Source organism: Mesoplodon bidens (assembly GCF_964165515.1).
Source record: "Mesoplodon bidens genome assembly, chromosome: 16".
Classification (NCBI taxonomy): domain Eukaryota; kingdom Metazoa; phylum Chordata; class Mammalia; order Artiodactyla; family Ziphiidae; genus Mesoplodon; species Mesoplodon bidens.
In genome coordinates, this window is record NC_138173.1 from 11,149,140 (window position 1) to 11,169,030 (window position 19,891).

Sequence of the window (19,891 nt, forward strand, 5' to 3'; positions counted from 1 at the left end):
AATTTTATTTTTGGCCACATTGGGTCTTCGTTACTGTGAGCGGGCTTTCTCTAGTTGAGGTGAGCGGGGGCTTCTCTTGTTGCACAGCACGGGCTCTAGGTGCACGGGCTTCAGTAGTTGTGGTGCACGGACTCAGTAGTTGGGGCATGTGGGCTTAGTTGCTCCGCGGCATGTGGGATCTTCCCAAACCAGGGGTCAAACCTGTGTCCCCTGCGCTGGCAGGCAGATTCTTATCCACTGCGCCACCAGAGAAGTACCATTTTTCCTTTTCAGTGTATCTTCGATCTCTCCACTCCTCAACATCTCCATCGCCCAAATATGAGCACAGAGCACTGTTATCCTCTGCACGGACCACCGCAGCATGCTACCCATTGGTCTTGTTATTGCTTATTTGCCTGTCGTCTATTCTTTGTACTTTAGGACAAAGCCTTCCTTCAAAAAGCAACCATATCAATCCCAAGGCATCCTACTGTCCTTGGGATAAATTCAAAATTCATCAGTTTTTTTTACACCCTCCCACGTTCCTAAGAAACCCACTATGCTGTACCCACACTGACCGCTTTTCAGTAATTTGATATGTCCTGATCTGTCCTCCCCCAGACCATTCTACATATTGTTTCCTCTCCCTTGAACTCTTTTTTTCTTTTTTAACTATTTCAGTCATCTGTCTACCTTCTACTTTTCTTTCAGGTGTCTACTCTGTATACCTTCCCCAGAGAGGCCTGATATAAGCTCCGGCCTAGATTAGCCATAGCAGCCTTGATTTCCCCTAACTTTCGCTATGTGTAAACTACTTTCAAGACTATTTTTTACAGCAGTTTTAGGTTTACAACAAAATTGAGAGGAAGGTATAAGATTTCCCACATATTCCCTGTCTTCACACATGCACAGCTTCCCCCATTATTAATACCATTCACCAGAATGATACATTTTTTACCAAGGATGAACCTATGTTGACACATCATAATCATCCAAAGTCCAAAGTTTAGCTTAGGTTTCACTCTTGGTGTTGCACATTCTATGGGTTTGGACGAGAACTTAATGACCTATATCCATTACTGTAATATACAGCTCATTTTTACTGCCCTAGAAACTTCTGTGCTCTGCCTATTTATCTCCCCTTCCCCCAGCAACTACTGATCTTTTTATTATCTCCATACTTTTGCCTTTTCCAGAATGTCATATAATTAGAATCATATAGTATGTAGTATTTTCAGATTGGCTTCTGTCACTCAGTAATTTGCATTTAAGTTTCCTCCATGTTTTTTCATGGCTTGGTAGCTCATTTCTTTTCAGTGCTAAATAATATTCCATTGTTTGGATGTATGACCGCTTATTTATCCATTCATTTACAGAAAAACATCTTAGTTGCTTCCAAGTTTTGGCATTTATGAATAAAGCTGCTATGAACATCCATGGGCAGGTATTTGTGTGGATATAAATTTTCAAATCCTTTGGGTCAATGCCAAGGAGTGTGGTTGCTGAGCCATATGGTAGTTAGTTCTGTAAGAAACCATCAAGTTGTGTGCCATTTTGCATTCCCACCAGCAGTGTGTGAGAATTCCTGTTGCTCCACATCCTTGTCAGCATTTGGTGTTGTCAGTGTTCCAGATTTTCGCCATACAGAAAAGTGTGTACTGGTGTCTCCTTGTTGTTTTAATTGGCATTTCCTTGATACGGAACATATTTTCATGTGTTTATTTGCCATCTGTATCTCTTCTTTAGTGAGGTGTATGTTCAGGTGTCTTGACTATTTTTTAAATTGTGTTGTTCATTGTCTTAGTTTTGAATTTTAAGAGTTCTTGGTATATTTTGGATACCAGTCTTTTATCAGATGCGTCTTTTGCAAATATGTTCTCCCAGTCTGTGGTTTGTCTTCTCATTTTCTTGATATTGTCTTTCACAGAGCAGAAATTTTTAACTTAATGAACTCCAGTTTATCAATTATTTCTTTCATGGAGTTGTTTCTAAAAAAAATCACCATACCCAAGATCACCTAAGTTTTTTCTCATGCTATCTTCTAAGAGTTTATAGTTTTGCATTTCGCTTTTCAATTTATGATCCATTTTGAGTTGTTTTTGTGAAGGGTATAAGGTCTAGGTCTAGATTCACTTTTTTTTCAAGTAGAAGTCCAGTGGTTCCAGCACTATTTTTTTTTAATATTTATTTATTTGGTTGTGTTGGTTCTTAGTTGCAGCAGGCGGACTCCTTAGTTGCGGCTCACTGGCTCCTTAGTTGTGGCATGCGAACTTTAGTTGCAGCACGCAAACTCTTAGTTGCATGCAGCACTACTTGTTGAAGAGATGATCTTTGCTCCACTGTATTTCCTGTTCTGCTTTGTCAAAGATCAACTAACTGTAGCTATGAGGGTATATTCCTGGGCTCTCTATTCTGTTCCATGTAAATCACATTTTACACTGTTTCCCACTAGACCCTCAGCCCTGTGAGGAGAGAGCTATGTCTCTCTTATTCACTGCTCTGTTCTCATCACTCAGAATAGTACCTGGAGATAGTAGGTACTTGTAAAATATGTGTTGAATTGTTGACCAGTGTGCTAGATTGTGTATTCTAATACAGAATCTAAGTTCTATGAGAATCAAGACAAAATAAAATATCAGATTGAGGGAGGCAGAGTAGGTGTCATGAGGAGGTGGATCTTGAAGAAACGTCTGACTTTGCATTGGTGGAGGGAAGAGATGAGGCATCCAGGTGGGGGAAGAGCTCAAGCAAAAGCAAAAGGCAAAGAGGAGAGACTGAGCATGGCGTTGTGAGGATATCAGACTGACAGAATTAAAGTACTCAGGAAGGAGACGGGTGGGAAACAATGTTGAAGTATATGCTCTGGGGTATGTGATTGATTAACCTCACCTGTGGACACGGTTCCCTAAAATAAGAGAGAAATCTGAGATGACAATTACAGGAAATCCTGGGGAAATGGGAAGTCATTCATGAATATGGAAAGGTTTGTCCTTATATAGATTTCTAGAAGTAATTAATTCTAGCCTAGGGCTCTTAGATGAATCAGATCCCTTTGGTCCACAGTGAGCAAAGCTTGTATGGAAATAGGGAGGCCATGGTGTATGCACACTGTGCTGTCATCCGAATGTGCAGGTCAACACAGCCTACCCAGTTCAGTTCCTCCCCGCAATCAACCAGAGGACTGCAGAGGCGGGTAAAACTCAAGTAGTCTCCAGGATTGAGGAACCAATTTAGGAAGAAGAGGAAGACTGAGTTACTTGACAAATTCAATACATGAGAACATTTGGGGGCTTGAATTATTTTGGCAACTCCTATCAGCTACTTTGTTAGTGATGATAAGAGTCTTTACAGCTAGAGATTCAGCTAATCATTTATAAATTGTCCCAAAGCAATAAAAACGACCTACACATAAATATTAAAACTGGAAATATTTTGTTTTAAAATATATGCCTATAATTACAACACATTCAGGCAGCAATATTCTCCTTCTGTTTATGGGCTATTCTTAAAGATTAAAACATCAGAGTGATGATAATGATAACTCTTGCCAGGGGTTGGCAGTGCAGGTTTTAGCAAAAGGATTTTTCTCTCACCAGCTTAGCTGCTGCCGCCATCTAGCGATCAACCTAACTGACAAACAAAGATGGGTTGAAAAAACAAACTCGGAAGAGTCTGACACAATCTTTTCTTTAATATCTCCAATTAATAACACCACAGAGAAGGAAACTGGATGTGCATAATATCTATGCTGTAATTTGAAAGCTATCATAGGGAAGAAATAGAAAAAAATCCTAACGTGTTTCACCGGAAACACCCTTAAAGGTAAAAGTGATCACATGGAGATTAAATAACAATTTCTAAAGCAAATAAGCAAAGATTCTGGAACCATCCTTCTACCAAAGATTAAACACAGAAATAACAACAACTTGTTAAAAATGCTCGCTTCTCTGAGAATATTATATAAAATAAAGTTCTAGTGTATGTTTAAACTGAGGGAATGGAATAGAAACCCATGCCTTATCTGGAACACAAAATATTTCATCATCAGGAACTAGAATGGTGAACATTCCAAATTTGAAACCCCATGACTTTCTTATTTATAAAAATGTACCCCCCTTAGGCTTTACAGTGAGGACACAAGTCTTGTGTATGTAAAGCTTTGTCTGAAGAAGTGTCTCTCTCCATATCTTGCTCCTTTATATTAGTGTTAATTCCAAATCAGCACAGTCTGTCTGGCACAGTTACCACCGAGTGCTACAAAGAACAAGGGTAAAATACAAAAGGTTGCTATTTAGGCACACCTTGGGCTTCTGTGCGGAGAGAAATGCCATAATCTGAAATGGCCCTGGGAGACCCTGAGGCTTCGATGGTAGAACCATCTCCCACAAAGGGCCCGCAGCTTAAGATGCTGTCTAACCTGTAGCCTATTATAAGGGAACACAAGGTTATTCACGTCCTTGGTTTTAAGTTACTAGATTGCTTTTGTTGTTGTTGTTAAGAAAGGTGCTTAGGACATCGGAGTTTTTGATGAGCTTCCTTTAATATGAAAGGATTATGCTCCTACAAGTTTTCAGTAAAACAAATGCTTAGAACTGTTTCCCTGGGTGAGCTTGTCCTGTGTCATTGCCACTTTCCTGTGCTGTTCATTTTATGAGCAATGACACAAGTAGACCACTGAGTAATGGTTGGAGGCTCCCACAGAAAATAAGGAGCCCCCATGGTACTACCGCCCCCTTTCACATTGTTTTTATAAAGATGATTCATAGTAAAAATCACCTGCATATTTGTTTACTTATTTAATCAGCGACTGTTACCTTAACTATTTATTAAACAATTTTCCTTAACTGTTTGTTCACTTATTTAATCAGCAATTATTTCCTTCAATATTTATCAAACAACTATTGTACTTAGGCTATTATACTCAGAAGGAGGAAATCAAAGTCTTTGTTCTCAAGGCTACCAGTGGGAGAAAACAAGAATAGCATTTACCAATAGAAGGTTAAGTAGAAGAAATATAAATAATTATTCTAGAATTTCAGAGGCAAAAGAAGTCCCAGCAAGCTAAGGAGTCAGGAAAGGAGTGAGGACATTGTACAGCAGTGACATTTAACCTAGGCTTTGAAGACGGATAAGGTTTCAGTGGAGAGAAATGAGAGTCAAGGGCATTCCATCATGGAACTGCAAATATGGAGGACTAATGAGTGGCCAGTTGACCTGAAGCATAAATAAGTCTTGGGCACTAATGGGATATTGGGCTCTAAAAAAAAGGCTTTCTGTGGTCAATGGAGCCAATGAAATTGTGAATAAGAAAGTGAGTTTGAGACTGCTAGAGCAGTGTTTTAGGAAAGTTCGTAAAGCCAGCACGTATGTCCATCTGGCATATGAATAGGATGAAGAGCAGAGGATACAGCCTAGAGGTGGCGTAACCAGTAGAGAGGCTACCTTACAGCACTGAATTAGGAATGGAAAAGAGGAAACAAACCAGATGATGCTGAGGTAAAGTTGGTAGAATTTAGGAATCACCTGGGCTCGGGGAAAGAAGAAAAACAGAAGGAGAAAAGGAGAAAGGAAAGAAGTTCAAGTCAATTTACTTTTTAAGCCTGGGTGACTAGAATTATGTAAAATTAACAGAAAAGAGGTAGGGGAGGGAACTAGCTTGCAAGACAAATATTGTACTGAAAAACAGAGAATATAAACCCAGTTCACATGATCAAAAGTACACACTGTACTGAGACACAGAGGACCTGAGATCTGAAGGAGATCTCTGGATATCAGAGCTCCTTTCCCGGAAAGGCAGAACCCATGACACAGCATCCTTAATAGGGGCAGGGAGTTATTGGTTACCTAAATATGTCCATGGATTTGGAGCTCAGTGTATCATCAGGCCAACCATTCCACCTTTGGATACTCTATTATAAAATGTTTTCTTCTAGTCAATTAAATCCCACGTTTCTGTGATCTCTCGTTTGTTCACCCTAGTCATGTTTAGAACATAACAGAACATTCTTCATTACAAGATATATTCTCTATCATTTCACAACAGTTATGTTCCTCTTTTTCCCCCAAAGTAACAGTTATCAGTTCCTTCATCTATTTCTCACGCAGTTATTTACACATAACTTGCTGTTTTGATGATCCCTTTCCAGAAATTCTTCAGAATGTGCATTTCCCTCAGAAACATCAGATCTACAATTGAGAAAGTCCACAAGATATAGCTTATGTCTGTCTGACTGCAGAGTCCACGTTCTTAACCTACACCACAGACTTCCTCCTTGAATGGATGATTAAAGATGGAAACTTCTCCTTAGAAAAGGCCAAAATTATGGATATGAAAAGATACTACTTAAAGCACAGCACTTGACATAAGAGGAAATTTCCGTAAGCAATACTTTATAGCCAATTCTGATTGCAGGGCCCTGAGTTCACATACAGAGTTCAAAAAAGCCACCTTTAGAGGTCATCCACAGGTATCCTGATGTCAGAGAAAGAACTTCTATTACTCAAGGTCATGAAACTTCAGGTAGAGTTTTAGCTCTACCATTATTTAGAAGTGAAGCCTTTGAGTTTCAGTTTCTGTTTTTTCCAAAGTGAGGATAAACATACCCATGTCTCATGACCATTTAAGTATCAAAGTCAAAAGAGAAGAATGTATGACGCAAAGTAAACTGAGTGTTCCACAATTTTAACAAGTTAATTGTGCAAATGAGGGAGCTGAGGCAAAGTCAATGTCTTACACTAGGCTCCCCAGATTAGACGGGTCTCTGGGCATCGTTAGAAACATGGGCTCTACGCTGGATCTGGCAGAGGGTGTCTCCTCCAGTCACACCATTGTGAGAGTGAGAATGAAATTAATCCATGCCCACCCCTGTCCTCCCATTGCCAGTCACTAAGGTCTATTGCTTCCACCCCTCCCCCAATATCCTTCTCTAATAGCCCATTATAATTGCCTTCATTCACCTCCTCAAATTCTCTTTGCTAGGCTCACTCGACCACTAAACAAATGGAATGCCTACCAGGTCCCAGGCAGTGTTACCTGGTGAAAATGTAAAGGTGAATAAAATTTGATTCCAGTTTTCCAGGAGTTCACAGTCTTTTTGAAAAGGCAATCATATACCCACCAAGCAACTATAATCAAAAAGCCAGACAATCCAAGTGTTAATGAAGATGTGGAGAATTTGGAACATTTATACACTGTTGGTGGGACTTAAAATGGCGCAGACGTGTTGGAAAATGATTAAAAATAGAGCTACCACATGACCCAGCAAATTCTACTTCAAAGTGTGTACTCAAGAGAATTAAAGACATACGTCTACACAAAAACTTGTACATGAATGTTTACGGCAGAAGTACTTATAATAGCCAAAAGGTGGAAACAACCCCAATGCACATCAATGGATGAATGGATGAACAAAATGTGCCATAGTCATACAATGGACTATTATTCAGCCATTAAAAGAAAGGAAGTCCTGATACATGCTACAATTTGGATGAATTTTGAGAACATTATACTAAGTGAAAGAAGTCAGTTACAAAAGTCCATATATTATATGATCCCATTCATATAAAGTCTAGAATAGGGAAATCAATGGAGATAGAAAGTAGATCAGTGGTTGCTTGGGGCTGGGTAGGGACAGGGGTTGAAGAGACAGGAGGGGTTGATAATAGGAAGGGTTAATAGCTAAAGGATAAAGCTTCTTTTTAAGGTGATGAAAATGTTCTAAAATTGATTGTGGTGATGGTTGCACATATCTGTGAACATACTAAAAACTGGTGAAATTGTATGCTTTAAATGGGTGAATGTAAATTATATCTCAATTAAATTGTATGTAAATTATATCTCAATATAACTGTTTTTTAGAAAAGCAGAGTCAATAAGTGCTGTAAAGGATTTTAACTGCCACGATAACATGTAGAGTTCATCAAGGACAGCTACGAAGGAATTCAACCTGGGGATCAGGAAAGACTTTACAGAAAAGTGATGCTACAGCCAAGACTTGAAATATGAGTAGGTGTTTGTTGGTCCTAACTATACTAAGAATCCTCTTCCAATACATTAGCTATGCTACTCCCACAATGACCTGTTCAAAAGTAAAATCTGATCATGAAAGAGAAGGGTGCACAGGGGTTTCCTAAGGCATGCTAATGTTCTATTTCTTTCTGTGGGCATAGAGCACATGAGTGCTATGTTTCTGTATATAGCGATCATATACATTCATTGGAATAGATGACACTCCACAAAATGAAAAAAAAAACTCACTGTAAAATGAAAAAATGATACACTGTAGATGTAGTGTACTACTGCACTGTAGATGATACACTGCAAGATGAAAAAAAAATTATCTGCCTAAAATCACTCGGTAGCTACACATCATCAACATAGTGGAGATTCAACTGCTCGGTACAACCCGGCTTTGTTCAGTATTACATCCTCAGCTATTGGCACGGTGCCTGCACGTAGTAAGCCTAGAGTTTTAGGTTATCTCAGAGCCTGGACTCTGTCGTGGGTGCAGGCAGTTTATTTGGGAGGTGATCCCAGGAAGCAAGAGTGAGGGAGGGGCACCCTGGGAGGGAAAGCCAAGAGAAGGACGGCTGCCATAGTAAGGTTGCCACTGCAGGCAATGGGGCTTTAGTTCCCATTTAATGGCTGTTTAATATTTCAGGTTTTCCAGACAAGTGGAGCAGTATTTCTCAAGCTTTGTGGTCTCAAGACCCATCTACCCTCTTAAAAATTATTGAGAACCCCAAAGAGCTTTAGTTTATGTTAATTTTGCCTATTGAAATCTACCATAGAAAAAGTTGAAACTGGAGTATATTAAAAATATATCATAAAAACACTACATAACAACATATTTAGCATAAATGACATTTTTATGAAAAATAGCTCTATGGAGTGACAAATTTGGCATTGTTCTATATTTTTGCAAATGTCTTTCATGTCTGGCTTCATAGAAGACAGCTGGATTCACCTATCTGCTTTTGCACATCAATCTGTTGAGATGTTGCTTGGGTTGAAGTGTATGAAGAAAATTCAGCCTCACACAGATGTGTAGTTGGAAAAGGAAGGTGTATTTTTTTTTTTTCAGTACTCGGGCCTCTCACTGTTGTGGCCTCTCCCATTGCGGAGCACAGGCTCTGGACGCGCAGGCTCAGCGGCCATGGCTCACGGGCCCAGCCGCTCCGCGGCATGTGGGATCTTCCCGGACCAGGGCACAAACCCGTGTCCCCTGCATCGGCAGGCGGACTCTCAACAACTGCGCCACCAGGGAAGCCTGGAAGGTGTATTTTAATAGCGTTTTTAGGTGATTTGAATATTCTTGGAAACTATACCAAAACTCATTGAAAGGCAGTTTTTTTTTTAACATCTTTATTGGAGTATAATTGCTTTACAATGTTGTGTTAGTTCCTGCTGTATAACAAAGTGAATCAGCTATACGTACACATAAATCCCCATATCTCCTCCCTCTTGTGTCTCCCTCCCACCCTCCCTATCCCACCCCTCTAGGTGGTCACAAAGTACCGAGCTGATCTCCCTGTGCTGTGTGGCTGCTTCCCACTAGTTATTTGTTTTGCATTTGGTAGTGTATACATGTCCATGCCACTCTCTCACTTCGTCCCAGCTTACCCTTCCCCCTCCCCGTGTCCTCAAGTCCATTCTCTATGTCTGTGTCTTTATCCCTGTCCAAAGGCAGTTTCTTAAAGATTGGCTGCAATGTGGGATCAGAAACCACTTTTAACATCATGCTTTGGTCATTTGGAAAGTATTGCTTCACTGAGTTATGCAAATTTTCCAAGTGTTCACAGATTTTATTATGCAATATCAAAAACTCATGTTTGTTAATATCACCACCTATCTCATCTGAAAATTCTGTAAGTACTAAGAAGTTGTCACACCCACAGTGGTGAATTCAAGTTTTCAACAATTCTAATTTTCATCTGAAAGTTCAAATTTTACCACTGGCAATAAATACTGTGAGTTATTTTCCTTCAAGTCATAGATTTTATTTCGTTCAGTTTTTTAAGAAACTGCCTGCCAGGTGTCCGAGTCCGTATAACCATCGTTTGTCGGTTATTCTTTTAAGTAAAAATGGTGTTCCATGTACACAAAAGTTTTGGTTTAATAAAATGAATACTTTTTACTGCTTCTTTAAGGGCATTTTTAAGTAAAACTGATATTTTCTTTTTTTTTACTGACAGTGTGTGAGGTTAAAGAACACAATGGCAAATAAGAAGTACAGTTAGATACACTCTTTTGATTCACAGAGTTATGCCCACTATTGTTTTTGCACCATTAATGCAAATGTCAACCCAGTAAAAAAGGTCCCATAATATCCTGGCATTATTACGACAGTTGTTTTGGCCTCAGGGAACCCCAGAGTCTCAGGGGCCTCCAGAGATGCACAAGGCATGTTTTAGGAACTGCTGAAGTAGAGTTCTAGTATGCCATAAATCATCTGCATCCTTGAAAGAATTTCAAGAGTTCATTAAATTAGACATGTTCAAATAGGATCAAAAGCGTGATCTAACACCACATAATTACTGAGCCCACCCTAGCAGTGCCTTTTCATCAGTTCTGGCCCATTTTGCTGCACCCCAGACCTGTCAGTTAAGAGCTCTGCTTATTATCTGATGTCTGCAGTGTCCAACAAGAGGGAGCCAAAACAACAAACGAAAACAATCAGGAAAGAGAAGCAAAAGGTCTTTTGTCATATGAAACACACAGCTTCATTGTCAATGGGTTCAAGAACCGTCAGCTGGCAGTCAAGTTCTTAAACAGCTCAGCCACTTTTAGACAACCTCAGAGAAACTAAAGAAAGGGGACTTCACCCAGGTGTGAGCTCTAATCCATTCCCCTGGACCAGATTGCAATGCAGGCAGTAGGAAGGAGAATGATTCTAGCGGAGGGTAAGGTCAAAGGCCAGATTTGAACTTTCTCCTTCTAATGCTTTCCTTGGAGTGTTCTGTGTTTTAAAGAAGAAAGGTCATTCCTTTTAGCAAGGATGGAAAGAGAGGAAAATATTTGATAGCGATTCAAATGCAAAATACCCAAGGACTGCAGTTGACCAGTGCCTGGGCTGATTTTCAAGACTGAATAGGTCATATGCTTGGGAAAGCCATCTGCTGTGTGCTCTAATTTTCCTTCTGACTCATCTCTTCCTGGACCATGACTGAACTGAAAGCTTCATCACTAAGGCAAGTGCTAATAATATTCAGACCTGACATATGAATAGTGCCCCACAGTTTACAAATATTATCCTAACATTTGTTAACCACCAAGCTGTACTGGGCATGTGTATATTTACTAGTTCATTTAGTAATCGTAATATTTAACTGTATTGAGCATTAACTCGGTTAGGTTTTGTGCTAAGCATTTTATACACACACACACGTATATATAACCTTGTTTAAATATTCCCAACAACCTTACAGGTAGGGCTATTAGTATTTCCACTTAATGATAAGAAATCTGGTCTCAGGGAATTTAAGTAACTTACTCAACACGATGCAGTTAGAAAAGGGTCCTTCTGATTGAAGCTGAGGTTCTTCCCCTCTAGACTCTTCTAGGGAGAACGTGCCCCCAAGGAGCAGATTACATGTGAAATGTGCAAGCCTTTGAGAGAAAAGGGAATATATATTAAGCCACAAGCAACGGCATTCTTTTTTCTTCATTAGCAATTTTGTTTGGTGGTTACGGCGCTAAAAACTAGGAAAAAGCATGCTTGCTCTTATCAGGCTTGGTGACAAGTTAGGTACCTGGGAGGGGCCCCTGACAGCAGGTCTCATTGCTGACATGCAAATGCCGTCTCTGAAAACTACATGGTATCGAGATAATGGGGTTTTGGTCCCCGAGACTTTGTCGATGTCAAGCCAGACCCCTGGGTTTGTCATCCACTCCTTGTTGGCTCCAGACGAATGATGACAGAAGTACTTGCTGCTCCTGGGATGGCCATGGACCTCGGGTCACTGAGGTCATTCACACATCTTCCCTTGTAGGTAACCGGGGTCCCTGAGGAGGGTATGGTCAGGTGTTTCAGGCCACAGAGAGCCACTTCACCCGGTACAGCGTGAGTGCTGGAATGTCCAGTTGGCTCAGTTCGTCACAGGGCTGTGCTCGTGAGCTGACGGCAGGCTTCAATCCCTGTAGGAGCCAACTGGCTTTACACAGAGAAAAGTCTGTGCCGCTGACTTCACGCTCCCTTCATCAGAGCCTTTCCTGCAGGACAGGCCGTCTTTCCTGGGCACTGGGAGCAGCTCAGGGAGAAACGAAGGCAGAGGGATCTCTGTGGAGTTGAAGGTCCAGAATGGCTTGAGGTCTTCATTGATTTATTCAGATGTTTATTATAGCTTAATTAACATTTGTTCAATAAATGAATAATTTTACTCTGTTTTCTCCTACAGATCTTTATGGCCAGGATCTCTGTTCCTGATGAGAAGAGGAAAGGGAAAAGCCTCAGAATTAAAAAGTGTCATTTTCTTCTTAGACCTTAGACAGGCTAGAAGGTAGAACAGGATCCATTTTAATGGAGTTAGCAATCACAAGGTCAAAAAACTCTAAGATTTCTGACTCAGACTTCATAGATTTTCACTCGGGGACTTCTTTGTTTTGATGAGTTATCAGTAGATAAATTCTTCTAAACGACAGGGAAGTGCTTGATAGCAATTCGACTGAAAGATAATGTAGGGTTTTGGGTAACAAATTCAATTAAGCTCACCATGTGATGTAACTACTAACATTCCCAGGCTGCATCCAAAGAAATGTACTGTCCAAACTACAGATTACAGAAGAAAAGTAGCCTCCTTATTCTTTGTGCTGGTCACCAAAAATGGCTGGAATTTACCCTGACTCTGCCTTTTATTAACTATGTGTGCTTAGGCAAGTTACCTCATTTCTTTCAACTTTACTTTCATTATCTTTAAAATGAGGATTCATGATGATAGCTAAAAGGAAGCTTGTGATAATTAAATAAATAGTACAAGGTAAAATTTTAACCTGGCATGTAGCCAATCATAAGAGTAATAATGGCAGCTCTTATGGACATTGTTTTGCTGCAGATAACACCGCAGCTGCCTTGTACACTCTGGTTCTTAATACAAAAGTTAAGGCCCTTTGGTTGCAAAGAACAAAATAAAACCTGCCTCACATACACCTAACACATTCGATTTTTATTCAAAGTATACGGAGCCCTTAAAAACCTGATGGGAAAACTGGAGAGTCAGACACAGCAAATGAGAAGTAACAAGTAACCTTGTGGGTCCAAGAAGCAGGAGAGGTTTTCACTGTCATGTCCAGACTCTTCACCATTTTCAGTCTTCTGGTCACCTGTTCAAGATCCAAATTCCAGCTTGGATCACATTCCCAGTGTAGATCTCTCAGGGGAAAAGTAATTCTCCCCCCCCCCAAAGAAATCTCATACCATTACTTAAAGAAGGCTGACTAGCCAACAAAGGCCTAATACTTCTAATGAGATAGTTCTCTTTGAACATTTAAATAGAATAATTTGGGTTATAACTGGCATTTACTGGTGTGAGGAATTGATTGAAACTGCACTCAAGTCCCATTTGTGATGCAGGTTTGCTGTGGATTTCAGGAGCCCAAGGAATCGGAGGCGGGTCATTATTAGAAAGTGGCCACTAGATGGCAGTCATAAGGGTTAGGCATCATTTAAAAAGAAGTCACAGCAAAATCTCTTAAAATTTTCAGCCCTTTCACATGTTATCCAATTAGCTGCACACAATAGTTTTGTGATCCTGAAACTATTTCCGCAAGAGTTTCTATTTGAGAAAACTGATCTTCAGAGAAATTCACTGACTTGCCCTGTGCCCAGAGTTTAAAAATGGATTTAGTCTACTAAATCTGTGCCTTTTCTACTAAACTTACTAAATTCTTTATACGTAAAGGGTTTCAAGGACTCTAAAGTTTCCGAGCTTAGAAATTTGGAGAGAACTTTAGAATCATCTGTATAATGACTGACCCACAGGAGCTGATGTAGTGAGGGCTGCTGCTGTACGTGTGAATCTCACAAAGCTCCAGCAGAACAGACCTTCTTCATCCTTTCCCCAGCTCCAGTCATTTCTGCTCTTCAGGGTAGAGGTAACCATCTATGTTGTATTTTTTCATTAGTGACAAAAAAAAAAATTTCAACTGGATTATTTAAGTAGTGGTAAATATTGTGCATTAGGGTTTTTTTTTTTTTCCTTTTAAGAAATACGTCCTTTGGGGGGCTTCCCTGGTGGCACAGTGGTTGAGAATCTGCCTGCCAATGCAGGGGACATGGGTTCGATTCCCTGATCCGGGAAGATCCCACATGCCGCGGAGCAACTAAGCCCTTGAGACACAGCTACTGAACCTGCGCTCTAGAGCCCACGAGCCACAACTACTGAGCCCGTGTGCCACAACTACTGAAGCCCAAGCACCTAGAACCCGTGCTCCGCAACGAGAAGCCACCGCAATGAGAAGCCCGTGCACAGCAATGAGGAGTAGCCCCCGCTCGCCGCAACTAGAGAAAGCCCACGTGCAGCAACGAAGACCCAACGCAGCCAGAAAGGAAGGAAGGAAGGAAGATGTCCTTTCAATCTATACGTCTTAGTTACATGACCTATATTTTTTGCTCACTGGTAGTAGAATTTATGTTAACTTTTAAGAGATTTTTTTTCCTCCAAAGGGAATTTTAAAGCATTTTTTATATTTCTAATAAGAGGATCGAGAACTGTCAAAAAAAAATTCCTCATTTTCCAGGTGAGGAAACAGCATCCCAGAAAATTTACGTAACTTATTCAAAGTCACACAGTTGATTCATAGCCAAGGCTGGACTAGACCCTGAGTCCTGTCCAGACAGGGGTCCTTTTTCGAATACTTTCTTAAGAAACTTCACTAGGAAGATAGTACCTGTAGAACCGAACCAGAAAGTCTTTAGTAAATCTTTGTCTGCTGAACACACGTATACAATTTGGCTAAAAGATTCCCATCCTAAGGATGACCATGACAAACAAACCAGAGCCTACCTGTGTCAGAGCATCACATTTGGCTTTGCACTTCACCTCTTTTGGCTGTAGGACAGCTTCTGTAATGAAGTGTGTGTTTTGTGACTTGCCTGCTAGATGTTATGCTCCCAAGTAGCGAATTAGGTCGTATATTGTGTAAGATAGCCCAGATAAATAAAAGGAACATCTATGCTGTCAAAGAGGAACTAAAACCTACACCAACCACAGAAGATCTATGGTCACCCCAGGAGCGATCGGCAATATTGTCACCATTCATTATGGAAATAGCCTTGAGCTAATGGCCAGCTCAGAGGATAATGTTCACAGTGACGAAGAGCCCCACTCCTGCTGTTCTCTCTACCCCCTCCACTGCTGTCCAACACATACAAACCCTGAGAATTACAACCCATTCACCTTGGTCGATTTTTTCAGTTCCATGTATAATGAAACTTTTCAACATTCCTGAGGGCCATTCTCCTATGTGTACTTGTTCTGCATTGAAAACATTCCTTCTAAGCTCATAGCACTGTACCTTTAACCTTTAATTGAATATAACATTCAGCGAATCATCTGGAAAGTTTTTGTTCTTGTGTAGCAAAAGGCAACATGATGCAGTAGAAAGAGCTCATCAGGTAGACAACGTTGGTGTGAGAACTACCTTGACTACTAATCAGTAGAAAGCCTTTTGCTTGATTTGGCTGTTTTCATGTGTATGTGTGTTAGGTCCCCTAATTTTTCTGAGGTTCAATGTGCTTATTCATAAAAGTTGCATAAATGGCACCCGCCCCACATGGTGTTGGTTGGGATTATTTGTTTGCAAGTAATAGAAACCACCTTAAGCTATAATAACCCCAAATTGATTGTTTATTAAGGAAAAAAAGGGATGCATTTCAACCCAGGAAATAAGCAAGACCTCAGGGAGAGCTAAAACCAGAAACTGGAATAGAAAAGTGTTTCCTCAATCTCCATCTCTTCTCTCTGCATCTTCTTCCATCTTCTCTACCTCCTGGCAAACCAGCCTTCTCTGCCTCTCCGTCCATACAGCAGAAGGCAGTGCAGAAGACTGGCTAAAAGGTGGCCAGACACGTGGCTGAAGGCATGTTACAAAGCTCTCTGAGAGTTGTTTGCACATGGGAGAATGGGTCTGTTAATAGTTGTCTCTCTCCTTTAAAGATTAAATAAACTAATGTATATAAAGTACTTAGTAGAGCCCTAACAGGCAGGAAGCATTGAACAAATATAGCTAGTACTACTACAGGTCCACAAGCTCTTATCCTCAATATTCAATCCAAAAAGCTCTGAAAATCAAAAGCCTTTGTAAGTTTTTAGCAAAATTATTTGGTGTCGAAACATAACCTGAACTGAGCAGATGCTATCAGAACCTTAATTACAGTTAGTGGGGATACGTATACGTTTTGCTACAGAAATCGTAGTGTGTTTGGTTATGGTGGTGTGTCGCTCAGAAACCACTGAGGATAATAGGAAATGCACGGCATATGCACCTCATCTTTCTAGAATTAAAAATTCTGAACTCTGAAAGAGATCTGGCCCAAAGGGTTTTGGATAAGTGATTGGGGGCTTGTTTTACTACTACTAAAGGTGTTTAATTATGGCCTGAGCCTTTGGACGGTAATGCCTGTGAGATGTTAGAGTGAATATTTGAACCTCATTAGAAGAGCAAACCTTCTCACTGAACCTGTCTTAAAATGATTCTAAGTGTCTCTTCTTGGCAACTGAAAGTCATTTTATTTCTTTACCAATAGCTACAAAAGTGGTGCAACTATCACCAGGTATTAGTCAACGTGGGCCGCCATAACAAAATACCACAGACTGAGTGTCTTAGCCAACAGAAATCTATTTTCTCACAGTTCTGGAAGCTAGAAGTCTGAGATCAGGGTGCCAGCATGGTCGGCTTCTGTGAGGACTCTTCTTGGCTTGCAGAGGGACCGCCTTCCTGCTGTGTGCTCAGGTGACCTCTTTGTGTCCATGTGGTAGGAAAGAGAGAGAAAGCCCTCTGGTGTCTCTTCTTATAAGGACACTAATCCCATCATGAGGCCCCACCCTCGTGGCCTCATCTACCCCTAATTATCTCCCAAAGGCCCCATCTCCAAATACTATCACACTGCATGTTAGGGCTTCAACATAGGAATTTAGAGGGGACACAAACATTCAGTCCATAACAGCCAGTTCTCCAAATAGCTCAAAAACAAGGTACAGGATATTTATTCATTCACAGATTCACTCATTCATTTATTCAGTAAGCTTTTCATTAAAGCACCTCCTATGTCCACACATTTGTACTTGTACAAAGTTGAGGGAAGCAGATATGGCCACTTCTACCACATTCTGGTGACATCCTGTTTGCTTCCTCTTTCTCCAAGTCACTAGCAAGCACGTGGAGAAAAGAAGTTGCAGAGAATAAGTGTCAGTGTGTGGCCCCCTCCAGGGAGCTCTCTCCTGACATTTGGGCAGTGGACTCTCAAGTTTTTGTGGCTCTACTTCAGCAACGACGGGAGGACCTGCAGGATGATGCCTTACACGCCTGCCATCTGACTCACTCCTGAAAATGTGGTCTCCAAGGCCAGCTCTCTGGTGGAAGGAACCACGCAGGATGAATCGTGGCCTGATTGTGTCTGTTTGCTGCAATGTGATGTCCTTAGCCTCCCAAGGGCTCTGCCCCAAAGCCTTCGCTACACAGCCAACTCCATTTGGCAAGCGATGCCTCTAACAAAACAATGAGCTTGGCCCCATTAATGTGCTTGCCTCAAGGTCTGGAGTGTCCCCACTTGCGCTCTGTGGTTTGCCAGGGCTTAAGTCCGCTCAAGGTAGCAGATGCAGTGGAGACCCGAACTTCCCTGTCATAAGTGAACACTGCTCCAGAGGGCTCAACATTGAACTTGGACAATCCTTTTTCCTTTACTAGATATTATTTTCTCTATCTAGAAAGTGAGGAGCTTGGCTCAGAAGACAGTGATTTCAAATGTTGCAGTAGCAGCAGAATCACTTATACCAAAGAAAGCTTATAAAGGAGCCCAATATGCTTCGTGCTCCAGTAATAATTATTACTTGCAGTTCCCTAAACACTGTCATGCCTTGTACTTTTGCACGTTATTTTCTTTGCAAGGAATGTCCCTGCTTAACATCCTTCAAACCTAACTCAGCAATCATCTGCTCTTCGAAGGCTTTCCTGACTACCCGCCGTACCCTTCTCCAAAGTGTTAATCACTCGTTTGCTCATTAATTCATTGAGAGATTTACATTTAACTTCTACCATGTTGCATCAGGTACTGTGCTAGAACACACAGCTGAACGGCAGCCTAGTCTTAAAATCTTTAAAGCCTAGCATTTAAAGATTCACCATCCACTAGGGGGGATGTGTCAGTCAGGGTCCTGGTAAGAAACAGGTGGTCCAAATGGAAAACTTGAGGACTGTCTAAAGAAGGGTCCACCCACAAAGGTGTGGGAAAGGGAAGATGGAGCCCAGGAGGGGAGCCTGAGAAATGCAGAGGAAGGTAGTGGAACCTGGGAAGAACAACCGCAGCTGTAGGAGAAGGTCTTGCTGCAGGAGCTGTGGCCAGGGGGCCTGACAGGGGAGAAGCAGGGAAATGAATACGTGGCCCGGTGGGATACTGTGATTTATAATAAGAAATATGTATTTGGTCTCTGTCCCAATTTCTGTCACAGAACCCCTAAAGCCCTTGGAATTTCCTAAGGAATGAGAGTATAAAGTTGACTTTTGTTATGCTAATAAGTGGATTTGGCCACCACCTAAGGATGAGGCTAGCTGTCAGTGGAGCCAACCCTGTGATTAGAGGGTTTGGACTTTCAGTCCCAGCCTTGCCCCCCACACCCCCGTCCCCCCTCATCGCCTTGGGATGGGGAGGGGCTGGAGATTGAGTTCAATTACCAGTGGCCAATGATTTAATCAATTGTGCTTATGTAATGAAGCCTCCATAAAAACCCAAAAGGACATGGTTCGGGGAGCTTCCGGGTTGGGGAACACATAGGGATTTGGGGAGAGCGGTGCCCTCTGAGAGGGCACAGAAGTTCTGTACTCTTTGCACGTACCTTGCCCTATGCACCCTTGCATCTGGATGTTCCTGAATTATATTCTTTTATAATAAACTGGTCATCTGGTAAGTAAAATGTTTCTCTGAGTTCTGTGAGCAAATTAATCAAATTCTGGGCGGGATGTCATTGGACCCTCCAATCTGTAGCTAGTCTGTCAGAAGCACAGGTAACAACCCTGGCTTGCGATTGGCATCTGAAGTGTGGCTGGGGGAGCAGCTTCGTGGGACTGAGCCCCTAACCCGTGGGGTCTGATGCTTTCCCCACGTAGATAGCATCAGAACAGAGCTGAATGGAGGACACCCAGCTGGTGTTTGAGAATTGCTTGTCGGTATGCGAAAACCAGCCCCCAATACATGTTGGAATTATGGGTCCAGAACTCATTTTACCCTCTCTCTCCCCGAACCTCCAAGAATGTGACAGAGCCTCCTACTGGCCAAACACTAGCAGAATGCAAGATAGGCATGGGGGCTGCCATAAAAGTCAGCTCCCAGAGACCCGGGGGATTTATTTTACAAATGAGGAAACGGAGATGACAAGATGTTAAGCACTTGGCGAAGATGACCCTGCTGGTAAGTCTTAGAGGTAGAATATGAGCCCAAGCAGCTTCAGACAAGTGGCCACCATCTTACACTTGAAGCTGTGCTCTCTCTAGAATAGAATAAAGGTACAATGACTGTACAAAGAAGGTGATCGGCTCTACCCGAGTGAGCCCCAAGGACATGTAGAACTTTGCCAGACATATTAAAGATAGGGCTGGGGAGAAAGAAGGAAGTGGGTTCACAGCCAGGAGAACAGTAGGTGCAAAAACATCTATTTCCAACAACACTGGTGGAGCTGAAAGAGGATCATTTTGATCAAGTGT